This window comes from Antechinus flavipes, chromosome 4 (assembly GCF_016432865.1).
Source record: "Antechinus flavipes isolate AdamAnt ecotype Samford, QLD, Australia chromosome 4, AdamAnt_v2, whole genome shotgun sequence".
In the NCBI taxonomy this organism is placed as follows: domain Eukaryota; kingdom Metazoa; phylum Chordata; class Mammalia; order Dasyuromorphia; family Dasyuridae; genus Antechinus; species Antechinus flavipes.
Genome location: NC_067401.1, coordinates 389227253 through 389242006, shown reverse-complemented (window position 1 = coordinate 389242006; position 14754 = coordinate 389227253). Strand labels below are relative to the sequence as shown.

General features: G+C 33.9%; 1 long non-coding RNA gene across 1 annotated transcript in view; it reads left to right on the top strand.

Moving 5' to 3' along the window:
* The window catches only part of LOC127562750 (uncharacterized), a 52132-nt gene extending 37457 nt beyond the window's left edge, over positions 1–14675 (top strand). Inside the window, exon 6 of the long non-coding RNA XR_007953807.1 lies at positions 14400–14675. This is a non-coding gene — a long non-coding RNA (uncharacterized LOC127562750). The remainder of the gene's footprint in view (positions 1–14399) is intronic.
* The last annotated feature ends 79 nt before the right edge of the window (positions 14676–14754 follow it).

Genomic DNA, 14754 nt, shown 5'->3' with positions numbered 1-14754 from the left:
TAAATATATTATATTAAAATAGTAATATTAATTATTATAATTAATAATATTGATCAATTGATATATTAATATGATAATATATTAAGTATATTTATATGTATGTATATATATACATATATACACACATAATTAGAATATTTTCTAATTTTATTTTAAATATTCAACCAAAATTTATCTTTTCCATTTATAGTCACTTGAAGAAGCTCCTCTCTAAAGAATATCAATGTGAATCCATCAGTGATCTTCAATAACTCACTTCAAATATCATAACTTGAAAACACTTTCTCTAGTATCCTAAGTTACCAGCTCCTTGAAGAATTTAATTCAAATTTCATTATCTTTCAGGCCACAGAAATTTATATTTACACATTTAGAGTGAAGAATCAGAAGGAATATTCCTTGAAAGCATCAACCAAGGTGAATAAAGAGTCTCACTTAAGGGACAAAATAATGAACCCCATACATTCAGGTGTAAGGTTTGTGCTACCAAAAAACTAATACAGAAACAATTTTTGTTATAACTATCAAATAGTATAAAAAGAAATTGAAAAGTATTATTTAAATGTAATGTGAATAAAAGATTAAGCAAAAAGCTATCTTGGAAAGAGAAAGAAAATTAATGTTAAAAGGCATATTTAAAAATGTTATTTTAGCACTATCCTTATAAAAATATTCAAGTTATAATTCAAAAACCTGAATACTCAAAACAACTTATAGGAGGATCGGAAAAGCAAAGTATAGAAAAATATTTAAAGTTTGTTTAAATTAAGGTTAGTAGATTAAAATCTTTATACGAAAAATTGGTATTCTAAGACTAAAGATTAAATCTAAATTGTTACAGGACTATTGACCATCATTTTTGAAAACTCATAAAGAATTCTAGGGTTCATAGGCTGATAATGGGCCAGATTAACATCTATATTTTTAGGAACTAAGGAATATAATTATATTGTAGTTCAAGATCAGGAAGGAAAACAAGAAGTAACACAAAAACCTTGAAATGAAGCACCTTCTAATCTAGTAAAACCCAAATATTTCTTGCTATTCTTAGGTCATAATAAACTTGGAATCTAGAGATAAAAGTAGAATATGTATTAAGAGCAGATCTTGACTACATTTCTGGCTCCAAATCAGGAGCATGTATCAGAATTCCAGCTTACCCCTCAATTTTAATATCCTTCAAAGCTATACAATTCAGATGACAAGGGATTTGAAGATGCAAAAGGTGGTCATGCTGGTTTTAGAAAGGGCTCAATGATCCATTCAAGAAGAATGTCCAAATGGAGGAGATCATGATATTCTCTGATCTTTTCTATCAATACTTCTTGATTAAAGATCAGTATATTCTTGGGTGAGAGCTCTAGAAATTGAGTTCCTTCATCATGTTAGATTTGTCTTGTTGAGATCTTTTTGGATTTTGGACTATGCAAACTACTATATTAGCTGCCCTCACCCAACTTTGTGTCATCCACAAATAAGATAAAGCAAAACAGCTCTGCCTGTCCAAGTCATTGATAAAACTATTTAGGCAGTCCAGATGGACAGATAGATCCCTGGAATACTCCTTGAGGAACTTTTCCAGTGGATATTGATCTGTTAACACTAACTGTGAATTTTAGGATCTAGTCATTGAGATATACCTCACTATACTAACATCTACTTAGCACATCTCTCCTACTTGTTTGAAAGTTTATGTACCTGTGGTTTTCTGGACATTTACAAATGACATCTAGAATTTACTAGACTGGTGGTGTGGGACTATCTATTTAGATGGTAATATTCTCTCTAAAATGTAATATTCTCTGTTGAGGTTTTCTTGGGGTCTCTGGAGGCAGCCTTCATTTCAGTTCAGTAATCACCTCAATTGACACCCATCTGATTCCTTCTCCGTCTAAGAGTTGTTTCATTTTTTAGTATTTGCATTCCTAGCATATATACTTATGCTATATATATACAATATGTATATATTGTATATACAATTGTATATACAATAAGTACTTAATAAATGTTTGTTGGTTGATTGATTAATTGACCTGCATTCAAACCTTAGCTTTGCTACTTGCAACTTCTGTCTAATCTTTATTCTCTTTATAGCTACATATTGCTTACCCAATTTATACAAATATGTAACCTCTCCCCATCCTAAAAATAAAACAAAACCAAACCAAAAAAACTTTCCCTAGGAGGTTTTTAGGTTAATGGGAATATAGCCATGTCAGCTAGATATATTTGAAATCTCCCTTCCCTTTCTCATTCAAACTCTTTGATAAAGCTGTCAATACTTGGTGCTTCTACTTCATTTTCTCTCATTCTCTCCTGAACCCTTTGCAATCTGGCTTGCAACCACATATTATAACTCAAATTAAGGTATTAATAGGGAGAGCAGCCAAGATGGAAGAGTAGAAGAAAGCAGTACAGCTAATACTAATTGATATGATAAAGACCTAGAAAATGTTCAAACCAAATCTTTGATCAGGAAATCAAAGGAAAAATAACATTGAATAAAGTCTCCCCTTAAATTACCTCCACTCTCTATATTTCTTATTACTTTAAAGAAAACCATACTCCCAGTTCCTGAGGCTCATAACCTAGGAGTAATCCTAGATTCCTAATTATCTCCTCCTCTTCACAATATCCAATTTTATTATCAATGTCTGTTGATTTCATATTTGAAATCATCTCTTAAATATGCACCCTTCTCTTCTCTGATACTGCCCCCTTCTAGTGCAGGCCCTCATCACCTCAGGTCTAGACTACTACCAAAAGCCTGCTGATGGGTCTGCCCACCTCAAATTTCCCCCAATTCTAATCATCATCCAGCAACTAAAGTAATTTTCCTAAAGTGCAGGTCTCACCATATTTATCTCTTACTCAAGAAATTCCAGTAGATTGCTATTGCCTACAAGAGCAAATATAGAATGTCTATTTGACATTCAAAGGCCTCCATAAACTAGCCCCTTGTAAGTCCCAACTAAAATCCCATTTTCTATACAAAGCCTTCCCCAATTCCTATGCTTTCTTTCTCTTTGTTAATTATTTCTTATTTATCTTGTATATAGATTGCTTTGCATATTTTTACATATTCTTCTTTACACGGTAAGCAAAAACTGTCTTTTTTGCCCTTTTTTTGGTTTGCCTGTCAAATAGTAGGTGTTTGTTGATTAATCTATAATCTCAGGTCAATAACAAGCACAGATAAAAATTATAAATGCTGAAAAATATCATACAATGAATTAATACCAATGCACCAAATGGCATAACATCCAAATGCTTAAAGGAAAAGTTAAATGAATTACAGGGAGAGAGAGTTAAACTACACTATTTAAGTCCTCTGTTTCATATTCTGTTAATCAGGGCCTTACAATATGCTTTTCAGACCTAGATAAATATAACTGGGAAAAAAATAACAAAATAAGAAAAAATTTAGAGATATGAAAAGAATTTTATTTTTTTAAATAACTTTTTATTGATAGAACTCATGCCAGGGTAATTTTTTACAACATTATCCCTTGCATTCACTTCTGTTCCGATTTTTCCCCTCCCTTCCTCCACCCCCTGCCCCAGATGGCAAGCAATCCTTTACATGTTGCATAGGTTATAGTATATCCTGGATACAATATACGTGTGCAGAACCGAACAATTTTCTTGTTGCACAGGGAGAATTGAATTTAGGAGGTATAAATAGCCCGGGAAGAAAAACAAAAATGCAAGCAGTTTATATTCATCTCCCTGTGTTCTTTTTTAGCCCATATGAAAAGAATTTTAGAAGAGTTTGAAAAGATTGAATAGTAATAAAGAATTGTATATATTTCTCTCAGGTGTACATGACATTTTTATAAAAATTGTACAGTAAGGCATTAAAACATCACAAATAAATACAAAAAGTAGAAATATTAAATATCATTTAATGATTTCAATGTAACTAAAATTATATTCAATCAAGCTCCACCAAAGAAATGGATTAAATGGAGACCAAAGAATGGGCACGTATAAAAACAAATAATAGAAAAAATAAAGAATTTCAATAAGAATAATGCTAAAAATGAGACATGCTAAAAGTTTTGGTATGCATCCAGAGCAGCCCTAAAGGAAAACTTAGAACCCTAAATACTTTCCTCAGTGAAAAAGAAAAAAAATCTGATAAATGAATTGGGTGTGGAACTAAAATAACTAGGAAACTGACAGATTTTAAAATGATATTTAAACACCAAAATAGAAATGCTGAATATCAGGGAATGTATTTGACAAAAATTGAAAGCACCCCCTCACCATTGAGTTAAAAGCAGGAGATTTTTTTTTAAAACCTCAATGAAATAGGTAAAGCTTTAGCTAATAAGATTTTTTAAAAGAAGAAAACCAAATTATCAATATTAAAAATGAAAAACATGACAACTAGGTGGCACAGTGGATAGAGCACTAGCCCTGAAGTCAGGAGAACCTCAGTTCAAATCCACCCTCAAATACTTAACACTTCCTGTCTGTGTGACCCTGAGCAACTAACTCACTTTAACCCCAATTGCCTCAGCAAAAAAAAAAAAAAAAGAAAAAAAAAAAAGAAAAAAAAAAAAAACATGAATTCACTAGATATTAAGAAGAAATAAGGGAAATTATTAGAAAATAATTTGCCTAATTATATGCCAATAAAACTAAGGACTAAATGAAATGGATGAATATTTACAAATTTGTAAAATGATCAGATTAACAGAACAATAGAAAACAATGTATTCTCAAAAAAATAAACAAATTGAGCAAGCCATAAATAAACTCCCAAAAGAAAAGCCTCAAGATCACTTGAATTTATAAGCAAATTTTATTAAACACTTAAAGAGAAATAAATATGGACATTATATCTGCATATATACATTTTCATATACATAAACATATATAAACCAGGCAGACATAAAATATATATGAATTAGATACAAAGTTACTGTAGAGGTATTTTACACACACAAACATACACACGCACATACACACATACACAGTCCCAAAAGATTGAGTATAGTTTTAAACTTTAATAACTTAAAATTATACTATGGTTTTTTGGATCTTGTCCATAATGTAGATATATGTGTGCACATATACATATGCATAGACATATGAACACAAACACATATATTTGCATGTGTGTACAACATAATATACAACACACATAACACAAGTATTTGTTCATATGTGCATAAATACATATATGTATGCATATTGTCCTCCTGCATTAGAATATTAACTCCTTGTGGGCATGGATGATAACCATTTTTTCTTCATAGCCTTAATGTTTATAACAAAAGTCCTGATACATAGTCAGCATTAATAAATGCTTGGTATTTGATTGATTTGATTCTTAGCAAGACATTTATATCTTGGAGACTTAAGTTGTTTCATCTAAAAAGGGGGATCAGAAAGGGAAATGATTTTTAAGGTTAGTTCCTTCCAGCTATAAATGTATGATGATCCTATAATGATATTATCCAAAATCAAACAGTTTGCTTGATAGCATAATTAGCACAATTACTCAAGTGTTCTAATTCCTAGACCTCCAAAGGGCTTAAATGTGTTCTTATCACTAGCAGTGGTATAGCTCAGTGTTATTGTTTTCTATTTTCTTGTTTAAAAATTTTTTTTCTTGATTTTTCTCATTTTCTTTTTATTATTGACAAAATATAAAAATATCATAGTCAACAAAAAACTAGGAGTGAATGCTTAATCCTTTTTTTCACTTCAGGTTTAATTTTTCCCTATTATATGGAATGAATTTGTAATTTCTAAACTTTCTAAACTATGCTTCCTAAGAGGAAAAAGTCACCAGCAATTGACTGATAAATATTTACGCAGAACAGAATGGAATACTGATTAACGAGTGTAACTTAGTAACAAAGAAATCCTGTTAGACCAACCTGATCTCCTTCTTTGGTGTGGTAACTTACTGATAGTACTACATATTGAGATTTAGATTCCCTTATTGTCATCAATAGAAATCTCCAGTAATCAAAAAGCTGAACTATTTCTGCCTGAATAAAAGAAAAAGATATATTTGGCAAGATGTGGATTTTTTTCCTTATTGACATTTATTAATTGTCATCTCAAATTCAACAAGTCTAAGATAGAAATTGTTATCTCTCTACATCCTCCACTCCTCTTCCAAATTTTCTTATTACCATTGAGGACACCATCATCCTAACAGTCACTATAGTTTATAATGTCAGTTTCATCTTTGATTTTTTTCACTGACCAATCCATCACTAAATCTTTCATTTCTATACTGCAACATTTCTTGGATACCTTTTCTTCTTTCCATCCATACAGCTACTATCCTAGTTCAAATCTTTAATACCTGGGTCTAGACAACTACAAAAGCCAAGATGCTTTATTGTGTCCCTGTCTCAAGATTTTCCCTTCAACCCATCCTCCACATAACTGCCAAACTAATTTCCTTATTCACTCCTTAGTCAAAAGGAAGCTGGTAACTGGAGTTCAGGAGGGAAATCAGAGCTGGATATATAGATTTTGGAATCATCAGCAAAGGATAATAATTGAACCCATGAGAGTTGCTGAGATCACCAGTGGAGAGAAAATGGAGAAATAAAAGAAGTCCCAGGATAAAACCTTAGGAGACAGAAAGGGATGGGATGATAACACAAAAGGAAATTGGGGAAAAAAAAAAAAAAGCACGTGTGTGTGTGTGTGTGTGTGTGTGTGTGCATGCGTACATATATAAATTTAACTCTAGGTAATTACATTTTAAATCCTTTAATTCAAATCACAAAAGGCAGCATGATGGAATGAATAAATAGAGAACCAGCCTTGAAGTCAAGAGGACCTGGGGTTTAGGTCCTAGCTCTATGATGCTGATATAACTATAAATAAGTCTCTTATCCTTTAAAGGAATTATAATCTCTCTTAATCTTTAGTAATTCTTTCAACTATTAGAACTTGAAAAGAAAACAAGTTATATTTATATTTTTTAAACTTTTAGTTGTTATGCTTCTCTGAGGTAGAGAAAGTCTTTTAAGCCTAAGGAGAAGAGCTTTGCTTTATAGAGTTGTTGATTACTTTACCTGTTACCTTTTATCTGTTTTGTCTTGGTTTTTGTTTTTAGTTGTGTTGCTATCATTTCTTAAGTGTTAAATGACTAACATAGATGAATTTTTATCTGTGTTTTTTACCCTTTTGTGCTGATCATTATAATAGACATTGGTATCCTAAATTCTAATTTCATCATTTCTATTAGACAAGATTAGATAACTTATTCTTATGTGTATATTTATATTAAATATTAATTGAAGGTAATGATAGGCTTAATGTATTACTATTGTTAGTCACTTATTCAGTCAATTTAGATTTTCTTTTCTCCTTTTTGAAGGGATCTCTTTAGTCAGCTTTTTGTTGCAAAATTCTTTTGAGTTTTTGTCTTTGAAGCAAGTTGTTCAGCTTTCAGACAATAAATATAGCTGTTTTCAGAATATTTAATTTGGGGGTAAATTCTTTTAAAAATCATTGTATATAGAACGAAGAGAACATTGTATACTGTATGTAACAAGATTATATGATGAGCAACTGTGATGGACTTGGCTCTTCTCTCAACAATGCAGTGATTCAAGGCAATTCCAATAGATAGACAATGCCATCTGCAGACAGAGAGAGAACTATAGAGACTGAATATGGATTGAAGCATAGTATTTTCATTTTTTTTTTGTTTGTTTCTTGTGGTTTTTCCCCTTTTGATCTGATTATGTCAGTACTTCTCATTATTTTCCTCCATATTCTTTCTATCTGAAAGTATTGCCTAGTCTAGTCCATTGTGCAAATTTCTCTTATTAGGTCCTTTAGATTTTTTTTTCTTTTTTCAGTATAATGGAAGTAATAGAGAGAAACTTCTTTGACTTCCTGGAATAGGTTTCTTCCCATGGAGCTGAGCTCTTTCTAGTGGTCAGGATTCTTCCTAAAGGATATATTCTACCCAGTCAGTGACTCTGTGACAATAATCAAGGAGAGCTGTGCCAAAGAAAATTGGCCACTGAGCCAGGAAAGATCATCTGACTCCTGAGATTTTAAGAAAAAATGATTCTACTCACTTTCACTCTCTTTTCCTTTTCTTTGGAGCATGTCACTTAGGATTCAGGTAGATCCTTCCCTTACTCTAGCAGTAATGATACCAATAATAATATGTGCCTACTTGTCTGAGTGAGACTGGGTCTAAATTTCCAGTCCTTGACTCACTCTTCTGCTTTCTGTTTCTTTGCATAAGCCCAAGTGACCACACAGTGATAATGAGATGAGTATTTTTAGCCTTGTCAACAACTTTAAGGGTTCAAGAGATTGGGGAATCCTGGGTATAGGTTGTGGTTATCCAGAAGGAGAGATGATCTCTCTAACAACTCAGAAGAGAGTATATTAACCCCTGGCAGGAGGATACTACTGAGGAAAGAATATAAGACAAGATATGGCTTGCTAGGAGATTGAGACTGCCAAACTAAGCAGATAGAACGAGTCAGAAGTAAAAATGAAATATCTTTACAGCAGTTCCATATGTCTCCCAGTTTTTTTACCTCCTAGTATGGTATAAAAGGAATGGAGAACTTAATAATTTAAAAAATATTTATCACTGTTTGTGAGGCTTTTGTGTTTTAAGCATTTCTTTTGTTGTGAATGAAATAAATAGCTGCCCTACACCTGATCTGCTTTGTACATTGAATGCCATTCTTTTCTTTCTTTCTCTTTTTTTTTCTTTTCTTGTTTTTTTTCTGAGGCAATTGGGCTTAGGTGACTTGCCCAGGATCACACACCTAGGAAGTATTAAATGTTTGAGACCTGATAAGGTCCTCCTGACTTCAGGGTGGCACTCTATCCACTGCACCATCTAGCTGCCCCTGAATGCCATTCTTGAAGGATCAAATGTTTTCTCCCCTTTTAAGTTCCATAGGATAAGAAATTTCACAACAGTTTATTGCAGAACAAAGGATACCTAGATTGTTATGAAATATACTGTAGAAATTCAAAGGTATATAAACTTTCATTTTAGTGATAACTCCTACAAATAATAATAGCTAATATTTACATAGTTTTAAAGTTCACACAACACTTTATATATAGATTATCTGATGATCATCATAGCAATCTTGTGAGGTAGATGCTATTATTTTCATTTTACAACTGAGGAAAATAAAATTTTAAGACTATCATAGTTCAGGTCTTTCTATTCAAAGAACAATACTTCGTAAATTGTACCACAATGCTACTACCTATTAAATAGGACACTTTCTGGTTTATTTTGAGAAGGGAAAAGAAAAGGTTACTTTTGACTGCCTTGTGAATGCTGCTTTGATACTACAGCTGAAGGAACTCTGCCTAGGGTCTATTCCCAAGTGTGAATTGTGGAGACAAACCAAAGTACTAACCAAAGGCTTAGAGATGGGAAGTCGAGTGATTCTTTTTTTCCTTTGTGTTAAGAGCAGCTTAACCTAATTATCTCTCAGTAAATCTGCAGAGATATTTTTGGCATGCTTTTGCAGTACTAGTAAATATCGCTTTTAACTGGAAACTCCCCAAAGCTCTCATATAGAAACTAAACCTTGTAATCTTTATTCCTCCCTTAATGTCAGCATGGACCACTCTGATTTTGAAAGTAACTTCAGCAAAATCCCCTGGTTTCTATTTTATTAAGAGAAGAGTCTCATTCATTTCACTTATAAGATACAAAGCCAAATTCATTATATTGTCCCTGCTGGGTACCATAGAATTTAGATTCTTTTGACATCCTTTGGTCTCATGGTTGTACATATCTGATAATGTAAAATCTTTAATAAACAAAAACAATTGTAAAGAAACTCTTTAAGTTTCTATCTGAATGACATAAGAGAAAAAATTAGCTATCTAATAAAGTTGAATTTTAAACTGAATTAAATTATACTGGAAATCTAAATTAAAGAATAATGACCTCCTATGATAGACAAAGCATAGTTTCTTTACAGTTGTTTTTTGTTTTTAGTTGTTTTTCTTTATAATTTTGTACTGATAGTACAAATAATTCTTTTGGTTCTATTTCCCTCTGCATCAGTTCATGCAAAATTTCCCAATTTATTATAAAGCTCTCCATTCCATTATTTCCTATGGCTTAATTCTTACACAGTTAATTCTTAAATCCTCCAAGGGAAGAAGATATCATTTCATAATATCCTAAGAGAGCAAAGGATTGGAAGGGATCTTGAGGCCAACTAATACAACTTTCTCATTTCACAGATCCTCACACCCTGTTCATTCTAACCCTTTTCATTTTTTCTAATCTTATCAAGCATTTTTTTTTCAGATATGATCTATCTGATGTAACATTGCACTTTCACCTATGTACAATACTGGTGTTAGACCTTTTTTTTTAATTGACAGTTGAATCTTTGCCAAATAAAAGCATGTGTCAGAGAGTCTAAATTTCAGCCTAGAGACTGGCAATATGAATAGTAACAGAAGTGTGTTATCACCAATTTACTCTTTTCCTATGACAGTCTTTATAAGAGAAAGTTTATCTTTGGAAAATTATGTGTAGGGTTGTCTGTTAATATTTTTGAAAGCTTTTTTTTGTAGGAGTAATAGTTATTAAATATGCAAACCAACAAATAGACACAAATCAGTGTGATTTTTTTTATGAGTCCTCTTAATCTGAAAAAGTTTCTGATGAACCAGCTAGAATGCTTTCCTGAGCAGTAAAATTTCCATATCCAAAAGGCTTGTAATAATTATATCCCTTTTAAAAAAATGAACCATGTTGTGTTAAATCAAAATATATTTAAGAAACAATATGCATGGTAATAGAATACAAAATATCATGAGCCATTTTTGTGGATGATTAAACACCAAAGTGGAGTCCTAGACAACAGGTAACCACAAATGAAGTGATTGGGAGTATATTCCAATGCCACAAACATTATTTATATATAACCAGAAAAACCACAAAACCACAAGAAGAGAGTGTGGAAGAAAAAAAATCTTGCTTTTTCCTCTTTGTTGGGGGTGGATAGAGGAGTTATAAGCAGAAAATTCTCTTAAGGGTATATGAGATGTTTAAGGAGGAGTGGGACCTCTGATATGAGAACCCAGGGAACCTTTTCAGTCCTCCAGGAGCCCTTATTCACCTTTGGTGTCCATCTGACTCTTAACTATGGCTCCAAGAAGCTGTAGCATGCACATCAGCCAAACCAAGTAAGAGTTTCAACAGAAGGACTTAACCAGGTTGAGGGTAACCAACAGGCCTCAAATCCATTAGTGAACTAGGAAAATGTCTACCTCAAGGATGGGGAGAGTCAACAGAATAGGTAGATGAGAACAATTTGTTCTGACAATCATGAAGGCAGCTAAAGCAGACTGCAGATTGTGACGACTGCGCTAGCACCCAGGACACCCCAGAATCAGCCAGAGTCAGGATAAGCAAAAGTCCTCTTTATTCTCGGTCTTTAGACACAGGATTGAACAGGATGGAAGCAGAATCTCCACAACTACCTTCTTCCTCGTCCACCGCAAAGAGTGACCCTGGCTAGTCTTATTCCACCCCCTAGACCCTCCTACAATTCTCCGTATACACCAATTATTGAGCCAGCACAAGATAGTGGGAAGGGCCATTTTCCAAGCATATTCCCATAGAGTATTGTCCAATCAGTAGTTAGAGTGCTCAGCAGTCCTGACCTGAGTGCATCGACTCAATAGTTTCAGCCCTCTACAACGAATCAGAACTTGGTCAGATATTGAAGACTCCAGTATCATTCACTGCATCCTGGGCCATCACCAGTCAGCTTCATTTTTGCTCTGCTACTAGACTTTTATGACTCTGGAAGAAAAAGTGAAGCTGACCTGGAAAGACTTACATGAACTAATGATGAATGAAGAGAGCAGAAACAGGGAAACATTGTACAAAGTAACAGCAATACTGTGTGATGATAGACTATGATAGAATTAGCTCTTCTCAGAAATAAAGTGATTCAAGACAATTCCAATAGAATTGTGATGGAAAATGCCATCTGAATCCAGAGAGAGAACTATGGAATCTGAATGCAGATCAAAGCATATTATGTTCACCTTTTTTATTTGTTTGCTTTTTTTTTTTCTTGTGGCTTTTCTCTTTTGATTTTTCTTTCACAGCATGACTAATATGGAAATGTATTTTAAATGATTGTACATTTGTATAACCTATATCAGATTGCTTGCTGTCTTGGACAATGGGGAGGTGAGGGAGGGAAAAAAATTTGGAACTCCAGATCTTAAAAATATGAATGTTTACATATAATTGGGAAAATACTATTGAAATTTTTTTAAGTGAGGCTGACACTTTTTTCACTTAAATACAGTTCACAAGTAAGTCAAGACATCATCCATCATCCAGTATTTTATCCCAATATCAAGATGTCATTTATTCTCTAGGAAAACGGGGACAAATAACCAAATAGACATATTCCAGGCAGCTGCTTCAGCTGAATTAGAGTTTGAACAACATTCCAGATTTCAAAGTGTTTGTCACATCACATAATCTTTGTTCTCCAATTCAATAAACATTTATTAAGTGCCTCTGTCAGGTGCAGCACTGTGTGAGAGATACTGGGAATAAAATTTAAAAAGCAAAATCAAAGAAATGTTCTATTAGGGTATAGAATATGCAAATAGATAAGTAGGAGAACTTGAGTAGGGAGAGAGAGATGGAAGAAAAGAATGAGAGAAAGGAAAAGAGAGGAGGAAGGAAGAGGAGAAAGAGGAAGAGAAAGGTGAGAAAAAGGGAAAGAGGGAGGGGTGCAAGAAAGAGAGAGGGAGGGGACAGAAAGAAAAAGGGACATACAGACAAACAGGAGAGGAGGAAAGTGAGAAAAAGGGGAACAGAGTGGTGTAAGAGGGAGGGAGAAGGGGAAGAGAGAAAGAAAGGGGGAGGTGGAGGGAGAGAAAGGTAGAGGAAGAGGGGAAAGAGGCAGGGAGGGAGGCAAAGAGGGAAGGAGAAAAAGAAAAAGGGAGAAAAAAGAGAAATGGAGAGAGGGATCGAAGGAGAGAAACGGTACAGCTAGGGGGGCAATCAGGAAAGTTTGAGTAGGAAGGAAGTGTCTACTTATCTCCATCTTGAAGGAGTCTAAGGATCTGAGCCTTAACAATGAAGGAGAAAGTCTATTCCAAGCTTGGGGGAGTCAGTGAAGAGACTCGAAGAGGGGAGATGGGAAGTCAAGTTCTGGGAAGAGTAGGAAGGGAGTTTGGCTGGAATGATAACGCCTGAAGGGAAGTACTGTGAAATAAGACTGAACTAGTGTGCTAGAGCTGAGTTTAAAAGCTTTTACTTGTCCTGCCCCATGAGCTCCTGCTTATCCAAGAGACAATGGAAAGTCCCTGGGAACTTTTCAGCAAAGGAGTGACAAGGTCAGATCAATGCTTAAGGAAGATTATTGGAGCAGTTATGTTTGTAGATAATTTCTCACCATGGTGGGTTCTTCACATTTTGTCTAGTGGATATCTAGCCAATTGGCTAGAGATGAGGGGATTTATCTCAGTGGGATAGTGAATGATTTGTTGAGAGCAAGGTATTGGAAGAAAATCACAATGGGGGAAAATCAGGAAAAAAAAGGATGGGGGGAGTGGAATTAAGGACCTCCATTTAAATCCTATGTCAGATGCTTATTACCTATGTAACTTTTGTTGTTTAGTTGTTTTTCAGTCATGTCCAACTTTTTGTGATTCCATTTGAGGATTTTCTGGCAGAGATACTGGAGTGGTTGCCATTTTCTTCAACTCATTTTACAGAGGAGGAAATTGAGGAAACAGGGTTAAATGACTTGCCCAGGGTTAAATGACTTACTTGCACAGCTAGTAAGTGTCTGAGGTCAGATTTGAAGTCTGGATGAATCTTCCTAACTCCAGACCTGGCACTATATCTCCTCCATCACCCAACTGTCCCCATGAGCATTTTAAGCACTTATTACATGCCTGTCACTATAGTAAGCTATAAAGTAAAGAAAGACCAAAAAATGTTATTACCTTTAAAAAGTGTATATTCTAGTATGTGATTCAGTTGCCCTGTGAGACCTTGGACAAATCAGATTAGCTTCTCCAGTTTCTTCATCTATAAAATGAAGGGATTATACTAAATGGCCTCTGAATTGCCTTCTAACTCTAAATCACACGATCAAATCACTCATTGTCCCTTCTAGCACCAAGATTCTATGTGTCTGTGATTTTATTCTAATTGGGAAAAAAGCACCAACACACAAACATTAGAAGGAAGGAAAAAAATTAGAATGTGAGCAACTGCTTGCCAACATAAGGAAATCCAGCTGCAATGATAGAATTAGTCAAGAAGGGCTTCTTGGGGGTTATTTCCAACACCACCTTTAAGCCCGCTCTTTTCAAGGCTGAAATTATTTTTGTTTTTGTCTTTATATTTCCAGGGCCAAGCACCGGTCTTACACATAAATGTTTAAGAGAAGTTTGTCTGATTGATTGAGTTAGATCTTGAAAGAAGATTGATGGACAGCAGATGAGAGGACAAGTGTACTAGACACAATGAAGAGATTTGTCTTGATAATGTGTATCTCTGAAATTTTCCATTACCTTTACTTGTAAGTTCACATTTGCAAAGTAAATCTCTATAGCAACTAGTTAGCACCTTCTAGATACCATAATTGTAATTTAGGTAACTACAATTAAATTGTAAGCTTCTAGAAGACTGAGACTCTCTACTTCTTTTTTATTTCCTGGAGGTAAGCACAGTGCCTGTGCATTGTATAGACTTACTAAATGTTT